The sequence below is a fragment of the Bombus pyrosoma genome, linkage group LG1, assembly GCF_014825855.1.
Source record: "Bombus pyrosoma isolate SC7728 linkage group LG1, ASM1482585v1, whole genome shotgun sequence".
NCBI classification, from domain to species: Eukaryota; Metazoa; Arthropoda; class Insecta; order Hymenoptera; family Apidae; genus Bombus; species Bombus pyrosoma.
In genome coordinates this window covers 12,811,731-12,827,286 of record NC_057770.1, presented here as the reverse complement: position 1 = coordinate 12,827,286, position 15,556 = coordinate 12,811,731, and the positions used below count along the sequence as shown (strand labels likewise).

The 15,556-nt window shown below is 34.2% G+C and overlaps 1 protein-coding gene across 10 annotated transcripts in view; it reads right to left on the bottom strand.

The window, feature by feature from the left end:
- The window catches only part of LOC122565710 (protein eva-1), a 328,494-nt gene that overhangs the window by 300,152 nt on the left and 12,786 nt on the right, over positions 1-15,556 (bottom strand). The window contains exon 2 of one of the 10 annotated variants that reach the window (XM_043722242.1): positions 372-389. The exons of the other annotated variants lie outside the window; for them this stretch is intronic. The gene's annotated coding sequence lies outside the window, so the exon portion shown is untranslated. The remainder of the gene's footprint in view (positions 1-371; positions 390-15,556) is intronic. 10 annotated transcript variants of the gene reach the window in all.

The window sequence follows — 15,556 nt, the reverse complement described above, 5'->3', positions numbered from 1 at the left end:
ATATAAGTCGGCGGATAAAATTGCACAATAACGAAATGTAGGTCGAGTTCAGACGCCGGATTGTATTGTTCCAATGCACCGACCTTTTTTAAATCGTTGGAACTGGATTTCCCGCAGAGATACTCGCTATATACGTATGAATTGTATCTGATCGGGAAGCCTCGGAACATCGAACTGTAACATGTTTCGTAAAAACAAGACCTCTATTTGTGAACCATCACTCGCTATTTTTGGAAACAAGAGTTCTCTCACTTCATATCGTGAATCAATTCTTCATGCGGGACAAATTTAGACAATTTTGCGAATACTGTGGTAGAACTGGATATATCGATATTTATTCCTGTTGCTTCCTTCGATTTTATTTTACTCACCGAGTTTTCTTCCGTAACCTGGAAATATGAAATCGATACTAGTCGCTTGGTAGATACTTGTTGTAAGTTAATTCTGGTACATGCAGATGTTTTAGACGAATTATTTTTGCAAATAATATTATAGAAATATCTAACAATATTATAGAGCAAATGATACTCTGAAAGTAATTGTGATTAAGAACTGTCTAAGATTTTTTAGAAATAAGGATCACTAACTTCAGAATACTTCGCAAAATATTCTTGTACAAAATAATCCCCTCATCTTTCGCGTTATATATATTGCGTACAAATTATTGTGCGTTATCTATTTGATTCAAAAAAAGTTTGCTGTGCGAAATTATTGAAGAATGAAAAAACTGAACAACTTCTAATCGAAAAACTTCACAGAACGTATCAATTTCAACTTATATTTCGTTATGTATATGCTAAATTAGACTGTATGTCATAATAATTCGCAATTTCAGAAGGGCCCCCCATGATTTTCCGAGAGTTTCGACTTTATATGTAAATCAGGAATGGCGTATACATGAAAAACTTGAAGCTGGGTCAATCTTTGACACGCTGAAATAAATCCCAACTGAGCTTCCACTGTATCGTACGATTTCCAGGTAATATAATCAAACTTTTTTAACAGAGGGTCATACTTTAAGAAGCGAACTTCATAATAAGCTTCTAATACACCGCGGGGAATGTCCAGAAACTTTAAATATAAATATCCTAATGCGTGATGCAAGTTCTTGGAAAGAACAACCCCATAGAATAAGGTTTTTTCGGTTTCTCTCGGATATTTATGCACATCCCTACGAAAGACTTAGGACGCTGCAATTAAACTTTCCAACTTCTCCGAAAAATATTCGGTATTAGAAAATTTCAATCGAGTACAAGGAGTACGGAAGAAAGTAACGAGGCAATCGAGACGGCAACGCTCGAAAAGTTTGCTCAACTGGAGGATAGAATTATTCGCGAGGAAGAAGACGAAAAACGAAGGGGAATAGCTATGGAGAGGAGGACGGAAGAAACATGCAGCAAAAGAAATCTACCATTAGTCTTTCTGACGTTTTCATCCTGCGACTACCACTCATTCTAGATACGTGATTCTACGTTTCCTTTTAAGAAATAGCCCTTCGTCCGACTGACTTATAAAATCACTCGTGCGTACATCGATAACATCAAAGATGAGACTGTTGAATATTCGAGTGGCATACAACTGGTATTATATATTACGGTATAATGGAATTTATTAGGAATTAATAACAACGCACCTAATGGTAGCTGAAAACTGTAACAACTTCAGATTAAAGTATTATTTTATTTTTCGAATTTCTTTTTAGAAGAAATTCGCGTCGAAAACGTATATCGACTATGGAAAAATTAAAAAATAACAAAATATGTGGAATGTACAGCGCCGTAGTAGAAAGTGCACTCCAGATGCTACACACACAAACCTTCAACATTAGAATTCCATTCTCTCTGAAAATTGTTTCAAACGCGGTAACGCATTTAATAAAAGTATCGTTCTATTCCTTGGTTTTTATTTTCAAAAACATGTATACTTCGAAAAGCAAGAGACTTTAGAGATATCTGAAGAAATATATCCAATATCAAAATTCTATAACAATATCATAAAATTTCTATTTCCACGCGATTCAAAATTTCAAACGCCAGATCGACGTCGACAGAAAGCTATAATTTAAAAACGCGAAGAACGTCGACGACAGCGATCTGCATTACTATTGGTATAAATAACGTTAAACGTCGTAAATACAGGAAACCACAATCACAAGATCAAAACCAGCGGCAACAGTTCTACGATACGTGTATTCGGCACGCTAGGAAATTTAATTAACGCGTTCGCTCGAACGTATCCACGGATAAGGTTTCCCGTTTCGAATCGATATTATTAAGCCCGATTTCGCCCCTGTTTCACACGACAGTCCGGTTATTAAATTCGCCAACGAACGACGACTGAAGAAAACGCGCTCGCGTGCACCGGTGCTTATTTCGAAATTTCCACCGCGTCGGTGAAATTTCAATTTCCCCGGGAGCATAAATTTCGCGGCTCTAGCATTTCCGTCGACACCGTGGCTCGCCGCATCTTCGAGCGCAAAACGTCGAGAGGCGTGTATTAAAGCTCCGCTCGTTTAGACCACTGTAAAAGAATTCTCCATTTCTTACGAGAACGACGTTTCTCGCGTACAAAACTGCCGCAAAGAAAAAAACAATCCTGTCAGACGTATCTTGGATTTGCATGTCGCCTGAATTTTTCACTCACTGCGAACGCTCCGTTTCTCCTTTTGCAAAGGTCGATCCTTCAACCGGGTTTCTCGTTTTAATCTGCCACGTTAGCAACGAAAGTGTAGCTGTGGTATTCGATTACACGAGACTGGAAGTAAATGTAAATATTTATGGAAAGATGGTGCTGGTAGATGTTGATATTGGTGCAGGCACCAAGTAGATTTTACACAGATTCTACAGCGTTGAAGTTAGTCGGGCGTAAAACGAAGTAGCTGAGGTTGGTCCTTGCCAGACCAGCGATATTGATTTAATTAGGTAGTCAGACTTCGCGAGGTTCTACGACGAACGAGACATGTACTACAGGCTCTTATAATCTATAAAATTATGTTAATCGTTCATTTATTTGTTGTTTATCATTTGTATGTTTATTTATTTGTCTGTATAAAATAATCTCATGTAAATTTGTATAAATTGTACTTATTCCTATAAGATAACCAATGTGTGTTACAACATGATAAGAATATTTAAAAAATGACATTTTTGAAAATATGAATTTGTGACAGTTAGCAGGAGAAACGAGTTGAAGACATCGATAATTTCTTCATTTCTGATGATGGTACATCTGCAAATGCAATTGCAGTTTCTCATTTTATAGATAGAATTAATAATATTTTCTATAGTAAAGCTTTTATGCTTGATGGTAGAAAAAATTGAGTACCTAGTTCAAATGTATTTAATTTCTAACAATAGTACACCTGTAAAATGCGATTGCACTTTTCTCTCATTTAAAATGCGATCGATACTTTCTGTGGTGAAAGGATATTATGAATCTTTCAGTGCTTGATAGTACAATCGTTTAATGATATTTCATTTCTGATGATAATGCATTCATAAAATACAATTATACTTCCTTCTCGTTTAAAGGGAATTGACATTTACTTTGATAAGAGAATATAAGGGATCTTGCTATTTTCTAACTTTTAAAGGTTTCTAATAATCCTCGTAATATAATAGTATTATCCTTGAAACAAGCATATAAAACAAATTGTAAACTGCAATTGAACAACATAAAATAAAGTAGTACAATAGGTACATGCACGTTGTACCAGTTTTCATTGGTAATACAATGTAAAACATTATAAATTTCCATAAAAGAAGCTAAGATAAAAAGCATAAAATAATACTTTCTTTTATGAGATTTCATATGAATGTTAAGCTTCAATATCCAGCATTACTTGAGTTTCGTTTACAGAGCCTTGCTAGATTTATTATATTACGTATATTATCTCACAATACAAATAACAAACAATCATGTAAGTAAAAGCTATGCAAATTAGTTAAACATTCTGGCAAATTTCGCTGGCAACTTACGAGTGTACAAAATATTGACCTCGCGTTTTATGAACACAATCATAATTGTACCTATACCATACCTCTATAGTCACCAATAAATTATGTATATATTTCTGATAATCGTTATTAACAACCCTAAGTTAGACATCGCCTAATTCGGCGATTATCGGATTTAGGAAGCAATCGTATGCACTGAATCGATTATTATCATTAGGGCAATTATAGGCGAAATGGTTGAGTCGTGTACAAAAGCGTAATCCGCTGAGATGCGTTCCATTGCAGAATGGTGCGGAGAGGATCGGAAGTTCAGGACTATAAGTCAGCCTGCCACGAAGAAACTTTCGTAAGTGGGCAGTTCTCTTGAGAAATTACTGGCATCAGTCTGCCGTAATCACGGCGCCAGAAGGCCCGCCAGAAATGTAAACGCGTATAGTAATGTACTGGTTGCGATGTCGCTCTCAAGACACAATAGCGACCCGTTATCCGAGGATGTGTCTTCCGTGCTCGTGCAATCCGCTCTGTTTTATAATCCTACGCTGGTGTCGCGGTATTAACGAGCATCTTAATTTCTCTCAAGAGATAATTAAATCGGATCTGAGCATGACATACCTCTTTGTTCAAACTGAATATTCTCCTAAGATATATCAATGTTTCTGGTCCTTTGTGTTTGTTCAGTTCGCGATTAATAAAATCCGCTACCGTTTCTGTTTAACTTTAATACAATTAGATTCGAAAATTTTTGGGATTAGTGCTAGTTGAATCAAGACGTGCATATATATTGTCTCAGTTTTTCAATGAATGTACAACAGATAGATAAGTGTCCTAATAGTTATAGCTAATAGCGTATAGGAATAGCGTATTGGTGTAATTTTTAATTACGAATTTATTCATTGAAGGAAAATTGGCCCGCCATAAGCAAAGTGGGTCATTGGCGATTTAAGCAAAATTTCATCTTCCAGTTTCTTTCTAAATTAAACTTTAAAGATTAGATATACTGAGATTTTTTGAAATACAGTTTAATCTTCGAAGATGAAAGTTGTGTGCTTTCATACTTCTATCGATTATTTTAAACTAAACATACCATATTTAAGACCGAAAACAACAACTTATCCAGCATTATAATCGAAGCAAAAGTTTAATTGAGCCTAAGGGATACTAAAAGTTGTAATTCCGAAGATCACAGAACGTTAAAACCGAGTTGGTTGCGCGGAGACGAAACTGATTATCCAGCAACGGAAATAATCGTTTAGTTCGTTAAGAGTGCAAAGGAATAACGGGTCAAATTTAGATTAGTTTCGCAACATCGCGTTCATTAAGGTCTGTGACCTATTTCTATAATAATTCGCGGGGACGTAATCGCGATACTATCCAATTTGTCGAAACTGTAGCACGGCCCTATTTATTCTTTGCAGTATCTATTATCGTAACCAAAACACGCAACCGCTTCGCCAACGCATTAACGTTAGACCATTAATTCCAGTCTTATAACTAATAAATTTCAAGATTGCGTTTCCACGCTAAACCGTGGTTCTCGTATCGAATTCCGGGAAGCTTAAAGGCTTTGTCAGTAACAAATAGTCGTCTAACAAACAGCGCAAGTTTTAATAATTTCTAACAACTAAATCCAATAATCAGAATTTTATTTTGTAATATTTTCTAATTTTCTAGTATTATCAAATTTGCCTTCTAATTTCCTCTAATTTGACAATAGTGTAATGCTAGTCCACATAAATAAAATGCATTAATTAAAATTAAAATATATAAATATATATAAAATATATTAATTAAGTACAGTGAAAATGAACATTGCTTATTTTTCGGTACATCCTTCGTTTTAGGTTTCAAAAGTAAAAATTCTTGACAAAGAAAATTATTGTATGGAAAAATTACAACTCGATGGCTGTAGTTTATTGAATAACCCGAGGAAAATTTGACGAACGTTACCAATTGTTCGTTGAGAGCGCTTCGTTGTGTCAAGAACGATCCAAGCGACATAAAAAGTAACTGCATCATCCGCGTTGGCGCTAGTAAATTTGTAAAACGGAAACGGCACAATAACCTTCGGGCGGTTTTATGACGAGCACCGCGTCTAACGAACTCGCGCTAAGATGAATCTACCCGTGAAACTGTGGGCAAACCGCGAAAACTCGACTAAATGAATTTCTCATGTGTATCAGACTGAAAGTACTATACGAAAGTTATACGAAGAAGAAGGGGATAAAGTAACGCATCGCGTGGTTCCTCAGTGTGGATATGAGAGTGACAATTTAATTTAACTCACAACTAACGTACGGGTTTTAAACTTGAAAAGCAATCAAAGATTATTTTGAAAAAGTTATACTTGGTTGTGTGTTCCATAAGAGATCCAATTTCATTTGCATAATAATTGCTGTATAATAAAGATGCTAAATTGAAATTTAAACATATGTATAGCAATGAAATTCATATATACAATATGTATTATAAAACAATACAATTAGGTCAAGGAATTCTCATTTTATTTACGATATTTTAGGCTGTGAGAACGAAACTAAAACTCAACGAATTGAAAATTTTTCACCCTAATAATTTATATATCGACACCTCTTAGAAATAGTTTGATACTGAAATAATTCTTTAAAAAACATCTAGGTGAAAGGAAATTTGGGGAAAATAAAATTCTAATCTACTATATTGTTAATGTTAAAATGAGGGAATACGTGCTACGATAAATCTACTTGCAGATTTTTCAATTTCTAGAAAATATCCGAAGTATTCTAGTTTAAGAAGCGACAAACGACGTTAAAAATATCCTGGCGTCTTAGGCCACCGAGCATTCTCCTTGATATTCTAATATCCTCTTCGTGTTCCTTTAATCCTAACATACTCAATTTTTCCAACTGAAAGCTTCTCCCGAAATACATCCATTCACAAATTAAAGTGGATTATTCCATACTACGCTTGAACACATGGGATACACAAGCAAACTCGAGAACAAACCTCTCGAAAAGTCTGAAACGTATTAAATATCATACCTCACGTCATAAGAATTGTAAAAAAAATCGCCTCCTTTTTATTTTCTTAGGCTCGAGAAAAATTTTGTTTCTAAAAATATCTGTACCGTCATTCGAAGTTTAACAGAAAATACTTTAAGCGATTCAAATAATAAAAAGCTTAAACTAAACAACCGACACAGCTACATTGCTTACGAAAAATTTTAATTTCCCGAATATTTTCTTAGCCTCGAAAAAAAAAAACGTTCCAATTCTGAAAATATCGGTACTGTAATTCGAAGTTTAACCGGAAATACTTTATGCAAGTCGAATAATCGACTTACCATCGACTCATCGGCCATGAACGACTAAATCCATTGACGATCTATGAGCTGGTTTAACGCGCTGCGTTTACACCTCGCAGTATACCCGGTGATAACACGCGAAAATCCGAGCTTCCGTCCTCGGCGCGACGGTGCCGTGAAGTACGTATGTGAAACGCAGCTGTGTATGTAAATACGCGATGCCGCTGACAGTAACATATGACGGAAGTCCGGTACACGTTGTACACCTATTACACGTGCACCGTGTTAGCGTACCGGGGGAATGTTGTTCGGTTGAATCGCGAAATTGAAAGCTACCGTCCGGGCAATTTCGTCGCGATACCAACTGACAAGATGCTGTTATCAAATATGCGGAAACATTCGAGTTCTAATTGAACTGATTCACGTAACAACAGTTACAAGTCGATTACGAATTTACAGGTCTAACGAATTTGAGGAATTGAATATCTATGGTGATAGGTGATTATCATTCGTCGATTAATCAGATTTCTTTGGAAATTTTATGATTTTGTAATTTCATGCGTTTTATTCGGCGTAAGAGCACATCTCTGAGCACTGTTTGCGGTGATTTAAAAAGAATAAAAAGAATTTCTTTAAATTCCTTAAGTATTGGAAGACGTAAACAATAAGCTTTGAACACCGACTGATTAGTCGGGAAATGTTAGATGAACAACGAATCAAAAGATAAAATTGCCACTTGAAAAGGATAAAATGTGTCTTTTGATGGGGTTGGAAAATTGCTAGATAATTATATCATTATTTCGTAATTATCATAATTATCATATATCATAATTATATTATTTAATCGTGAAACAAATGCTACAAACTAGGAAAATACACGGAAAATGGTAGACGAAAGAAATGAAAACCCGAAATAACGGTATGCATTTATCATATCACAGAGAAAAATTCGTGACCGTTGGATCACATGTTAACGTGGTTAAGTTTCAACGGAACAGATGCGTGTCTCGCAGCACACGCTGTTACGTGTCAGGTAACCTAATTAGTGCTCGACATGCGTGTAATGTTGGCTTTCCCGTCGCTGTCATGAATGAGTATCAACCAGACTGATACAAATGCGAAACAAGCGATGCCTTCGTTATTTCGTGAATGTCATGGAAAAAGGAGTACATTAAAGCCAAGTAATGAATAACTGACATTTGTAAAAAGAAATTATTCTACCTTTAAAAATATCATTTTATGTATTTATGCATTCTTAAAAAAGATCGTTATTTTCCTACGTATTTCTAAACAAATTTTTATAAATATCTCTAAATAAATCTTCGATAAATTCGATCTTCTATTATTACTTCTATTATTAACATATAACAAATTCATATGTCTATTAATCTAAATATTTCTAAACTTTTCAACAAATCTAATCCATTCTTTCCATTTCCATTGTCATAAGATGCACATCTTACGCGCACGAAACAGCAACTCATCTGAGAAACTACGAATAAGCAGAACCGCGAATAAAACACATCCCATAAACAATTTTCTCAAGCCATTAACTCCGACATCTCTGCAAAGGAGATCAAACATGACTTACAATGGAGGAGCATTGAACAACCTTATCGTTTATATGTAAAAGTCTCGACGTGATAACGACGAATGCCTCACAAATTGCAGACTGAACGATTTCAGCAGCTAGGTGGTATCGAAATCCAAGGATACCGAACGACTGCAGAGTACTTGAGGTATCGGATCGATGCCTATGATTATGTCTCGCAATTCGTGACACCGTCGAACGTAAGACCAGGGATCTGCTCAACTCTTTATCGCGTTTATGGCTTCATATCATCGACCGTGCCACGAGATTATCCGAACAGCTGGTCTTAACGGAGTAATCCTTCCTTAGGATATCGCTATTGCGCTGCAGTTTAACACGTTTTTCAGCAACCGATCGATCGTATCGTTCTGTCGTTGCCGATTTCTCGCAATATTTAAAATTTATATTTAATTTAATCGTTTGATTTAACTGTTGTATTTCATCGTTTTATGTTTTATCTTTTTAATTAACTCACTGATGTTTTGTAGAATTTAAATAATTCCTTTGAAATCATACAGCCGATTATTAACACATTTGCGCTGTTACTGAAATCCACATTTATTTTTCTAGATGCGATACAATTGTAATCAGAGAAGAGTCTTTGTTAAAAAATAAATCTATTTTATGAAACGTCAAATGAAATTACAACATTAATTAAAATTATAATTCAATTTGCAAATAAAATTATATAATATAAATAATTATATATATAATTTATTTTATAATTTATTATATAACATCCTTATTATATTATATAAATCCTTTTATATCTTTATAAATCCTATTATATAAATCCTTTTTTTTCATTAATGCATGTATATATATATATATATACACACACACACATATATATATGATATATGACATGATATATACATAATATATACATGCATTAATGAAAAAAAAGGATTTATATAATAGGATTTATAAAGATATAAAAGGATTTATATAATATAATAATGATTTATATATTATGATATATATATATATATATGATTGTATACATGCATTAACGAAAAAAAGGATGCAACAATATTAATAACCCAAAGGAAACATTTTTCATTCTCCCTGTGCAGCATTCTCGAATAAACGACTGGCAACGAAGTTAAGGGTGAAAGTTTAGTGAACCAGGGTGTTAATCGAGTGAAGCAGAAATCGACACCACGACTGAAATCGAACCGAGGGAAATGGGAGATGCGCTTATTCATAGTGGACGTAAAATCGAGTTAACATCGAAAACAAGCGACGTGACTTTACGACACCGTAGAAATCTGATCAAGTTTAATCAAAGTTGAACGTTCTCTTAATCAAGTTTGAGTAACACGAATCGAATACGTACTCCATAATTTTGAGACTCTGGTTAGCCAAACTTTTCACTTTGCCAAATTCATAATACAAGAAAACTGAGAAAGAGAGAGAACGAGATGAAAAGAGAGAAGGGGGCGGGGGGGATCACAGAGCATAGTAACATGCGGAAAATTAGAACTTCTGACTAAGAAGCTAAATAGCTGCACCGTCGTGCGTTCCGTTCCAATTAACCGTCCCAAAACACTGAGAAGAGCCAAAGGCTAGTGGTGAATTGGCTAGAACTGCGTCAGGACGAAAGACATTCAGGGGCCACTTATCTCTCGCAGCAGGATTTATGAAACGTTCTGTTCCAGCAGCGGCTGGATAAGAGGCTGAAAGGAAGACACAACCTAGCCCGTAGTCACGCCGGATAATGCGGGGATTAAGAAGCTCCCTTGCAGAGACGGGGCTACCTGCTGCCAGATTAAATATCGATAAACTCGGAAGAAGTCCTAATTCAATTAGGGACCATGACTCTTTAGATGTCGATGAAACGTTTATTGTTATTACGGTCTGATATTGATTATATTAATCTCTCTTATGTTGGGAAATTTTATTTTATTGGTAATTTGTTGTTTTAAAATTAGGCACTTAGGAAGATTATATTGTCATAGCTAGAATGTTATATAATATCAATAATTAGTGTTTGATAGAAATTTTGATAAACAAATACATATTTCATAAATTTGATGTAACATCCTTCTTCATTACTATGTCACTTATAAAATTTTAACATACAGAAATACCAAGAAATTTTATAAAAGAATTAAAATACTGTATTCTAACATTTAAACGAAATTTCGCACAAAACGTTTAAAAATTTATCAGAGTCGGTATAATTTTAAGCCGAAATTCCTTTTTAAGTGATATATTTTCATCAAGTAAAGCACCCGAAGTATCTTTTCTTTTCACTACTTAATTCATTAATTTCCTTTCTGAAAACTTAATTACCCCAATGTTTTCCTTCCATCTCCACGAAGGTGTGCTTTTTTCCAATGTCTTAACAATGAAGCTACGACCTGCGAAACCTTGCAAAATGATTATTACGACAAGCCCACTTTTAGTTACTCGGAAATTACGGACACTAACGACAATTTTGCTATACGTACGGTAATTGAAATTTGAAACGGTTTCCATCATCGTGTTTTTAGACATGTTCACTATTTGGACAGCTAAAATGTCAAACTGCGAAAAACTATAAAAATATCAAAATAGCCCAAAGCTAACCATGATAAAAGAGAATGGAACATAATAGAATAGAATAGAATATAAACGAAAATTAATAACGGGCACTACAATAGTCGACTAGAAACAAGTTCAAAAATTCTTGAAACAATCTTATCCTCGACATTGAATAGAAACTTGTGCAAATACTTTTTCGGAATACATTTCATATTATATGAAAAATTTTTGTATGACATACGGCATGATACAATTATCGTGATCACATTGGTAAAGTTCGAAAAAATTCGGAAATGTATGAATAAAAAAAATTGCAGGATATTTAGTGCAAGTAGGTATACATATAGAAATCATAAAAATATTGGAACAGTCAATTATCCGCTATACTAATAAGACTCAGTATTTAATGAGGTCTTAGTATATGTTTGAAGCAAAATTCATTTTTCACTAGATGTATATTATATTGTATCTTCTGCATTCATTTTCAGATTGGTTCCAGTTCTTACCACTATAATTGTAATAATCGTGTCTTATTGCAGCGCTAATGAGATTTAGAAAAGTTTCATATAATGCATATAATATATTCATAAGAATTTTTCACGTAATTGTTTGAAATACCTTCGTGAGCCACTCTATATTGGTATATGGAACAGGAAAATTTCTCGCTCGGTCCGCAAGCAACAACGAACAAAAAGAGGATCGAACCATGACTATTCGTCAGAGACTTCGAGAGGAATACACGAACAGAACCGTGCAAGAGAAAACCGATATATTGACAGCCGAGACGCGGCGAGTTCTCAAGCCGAACTCGATCGAACGTAACAAAAGTAGCAGAAACGAAGAGAAAAGAGGGCAATGGGGAGATGTAGGGATAAAGAGGAAACCATGACGAGGTGAATCAACGGGGAACTTCCAAAAAGCTCGAAATAAAATCCAGAGGAAAGCTAGACAAACTCATCGTAGCTCTAACTAGTGAGCCGGTTTATCTGTCTTTTTCTGTATTAAGTAAAGAATAAAAAACACTGATGATTTTGTAAAAATTTGTTATTCTTTTCTTTTATTAAAATCAATTATCTTATACAAAAATTGAATAAGAAAATTCAATGAAAATGTGAAACAGACTGCAATGATTTTATTTGTGTACATAATTAAAAATAAATTAGTATACAAATAATACTATCTAAAATAATAAATAACGTTATAATGACAACTTACATAATTTCATACTTTAGTAATTAGGCAAATATTTGGTATATATAAATTTGAATATAGTCATGGCCAATCAACAATATGTTAATTACACATCATCAACATAAGATCAGCGTATATTGTTTAAAAAGTAAAAAAATCAACAAAAGAGAAAAGTTCTATGAAGTATTGAAAAACACATGCCAATGGTCCAAAAAAAGCCGCTTAGAAATACGGTCTTCATTTCGGTCCAGTTTCATATGATTCCTTTAATTCGAAATTTATAGACACGTATCTCCATCCAAAACCTGTATTACCTTCTGTTCGTATTCTCTCCTATAGCCCATATCCATTGGCCCAATTCCAAAACGCAAGTCTATCACCTCGTAAATTATTTTGACGCGTCCCAGGGATTAAACGTAACGCAAAAGTATTACATTCGATATCGGAGGGTCGCGTTTACGAATCTCGCGGGAATAAAGTTTGTCCGTATTTGTTTTTCACGAATCGATCAAGTGTATCGATTTAGAAGAGATAGTATATTGTTTATGGAATAGAGTAAATTATATCGAAAGTTTTGGTTCTAGGTCTTTAATATTGATTACATTTGAATTAATAATTATAATAGCTCTTAAAAAATTTTGCTTTTTTCTTATATTTATAAAATGAATATAAATGTCAGAATAATTCAATAGTTTAACTGGAAGGTGCATTCGGAAACTATGTATTTAATACGAATCTATTAGTTCATCTTCTCAAAAAGTCGTTCAATTTCAAAACGTAAAGAGGAAATTTAAAAAATTTTGTCAGAAACAGTGTGTATAAAAATGTATTTGTCACTCCGACCTATTCGTTCCTGTCTTATTAATCTTACCCGCGACATTAATTTATAAAAAATATTCGAAGAAATACTTTTTGATGAATCAACCTACATAAACTCAACGCCAAATTCGTAATTTCAACTTTCCGTTGAGGTAGCAATAAAATTTTATCAGTTCGACGCTCGGATCGATAAATATTCGAGAACGAACAAAATTCCAGAATTAATACCGCAAAAACATTCGTCGAAAAATTTACTCCACGATTTTATCGTCCTGTTTTTTACTCTTCTGCTCATTTTGTTTTTAATTTTCTGCGCATATTTCGTTATACGTTTTACCGTGAAAAATCTATTCCATACGATGGTCGTACTATTAGATTGATGTTCGGAATCGGTGAACAAACAAAGAATACGGTTCTTTTTATCAAAGTATTCTACTCGAAAGTCAATTTTCGTGGATTAATTGGAGTGCTTCTTTTTTTAGTATTCAATTTAATTCACCATGAACAACGTGTGAATTTTGTTCATAGATCCAATATGCAAATGAAAATGAATCCTAAATAGTCTATTTTTACACAAATATTTGATGAAATTTGCTATCATGTATAATCTTCATTAAACTCTCTTAATCGATCTTCAATCGTATTCTCTTTTCTTTAAAATAAATCCATCGCTAACTTTAAAGCAAATACGAAGAAGGTGTTATTAATAGGTACGAGTTCAGTCTATCAATCTACCAAATCCTAAAACCAACAACGACAGATACTAAAGATTCTCCCCTATTTCCTCTGTTTCTACCCTTTTTTCTTTATTTCATAGATATCAATTTCATATATATCAAATTTCTGTTACGGACAAAAAATACGACACTTTCCAACTATTTTCATGAAAATATGAGTTTGTATAAAAATCCGCAGTTTAATTATAAGTAACTAGGTATATCACTATACGTTTCTTCAAAGATCCACGAGAAAAAATAGATCTAGAAAACGCGTTGCAGGTGACCAAGGAATATCTAGCGTAAAATGCGAATGCTTCGGCTGCGCGATTCCGAGCATTTGCATAATTAGCAGAGATTTTGTCCAGGTCGTAATGAAGTTCACATTATAGTCGGTGAATCTGCAGAGACGAGTCCCATGCACCCTACTAAATTATTTCGCTAACCGGGCCAGCCGAGTGATACCCAGAATCCGTTTCCATCCACTCCTAAAAACATCTTCCGTAATTTATTTAGTCCCAGACATGTAACGGGTCTTTGCTCTTTCTCTCTTGTACAACGACACACGTGTACACCCTCAGCTCATTAATATACCCACTAGTCTCTTCCACCGCCCTAGAATCCGCTGAATGTTATCCTTTTGAATGAAAGTACGCGAATATGCACGGATTCGACTGAAAGCGAACAACTCTTCGAAGCTTTGCTCTGCCTATGCGGCCATCGAATGAAAAAGGTTGACGCAAGATGCGCGACTAAAAGCCAGCCTACTAAATTAGTTATCGAACTAAAGGATGCAGGTTTCTAGTTTTACGTATCAGATAAAAATGATGTAACGCGGTCGTAAAATTGATCAAGAAAGTTTAGGGATGTTTTGGGAAATGAGATATGTAATTTGAGATATCTGCAGGAAGATCTCGGATCTTGTTCAGGGCATACGATCTAAAGTTATAAATATTTTGTGCAAAAATATGACTTCAGCTTTGACAACTTCGGATTAGTTTTTACTAATGCGAAAATTATTATTGAATGAAAGATAGAAGCAGATTTAAACTATAATACTAAAGATTAAAGCAATAATAAAATTGCGTGAAATTTTTTCGATAAAGTTGAAATTTAAAGCGTTCTTACAAAACGTGTATCGTCCTAAAATATCTATTTTATTCCTTCATTTGATCATTGATTTCTTTCGTGAATCTTAAAAACTTGAATAATCTCTTCCACGTCTGTGATTTCTAATATTTTTAGCCAACAGAGAAAATTTGACAAAGTCCAATGATTGTCTCACGAAATATCTTTTTATATTATACAACGATTCGTAGCGTTTAAGGAAGAGCTCTTGGACATTGCTTCGATTTCACGTGTCATGGAAACACTGCAATGGTTACTTTTTATTTGTCGTTTTTATGTATGAATAAATATTAGAAGGCTAGCCGTAACAGTAGTCCTAAACGTATCTGCCGAACTAATGGAATTA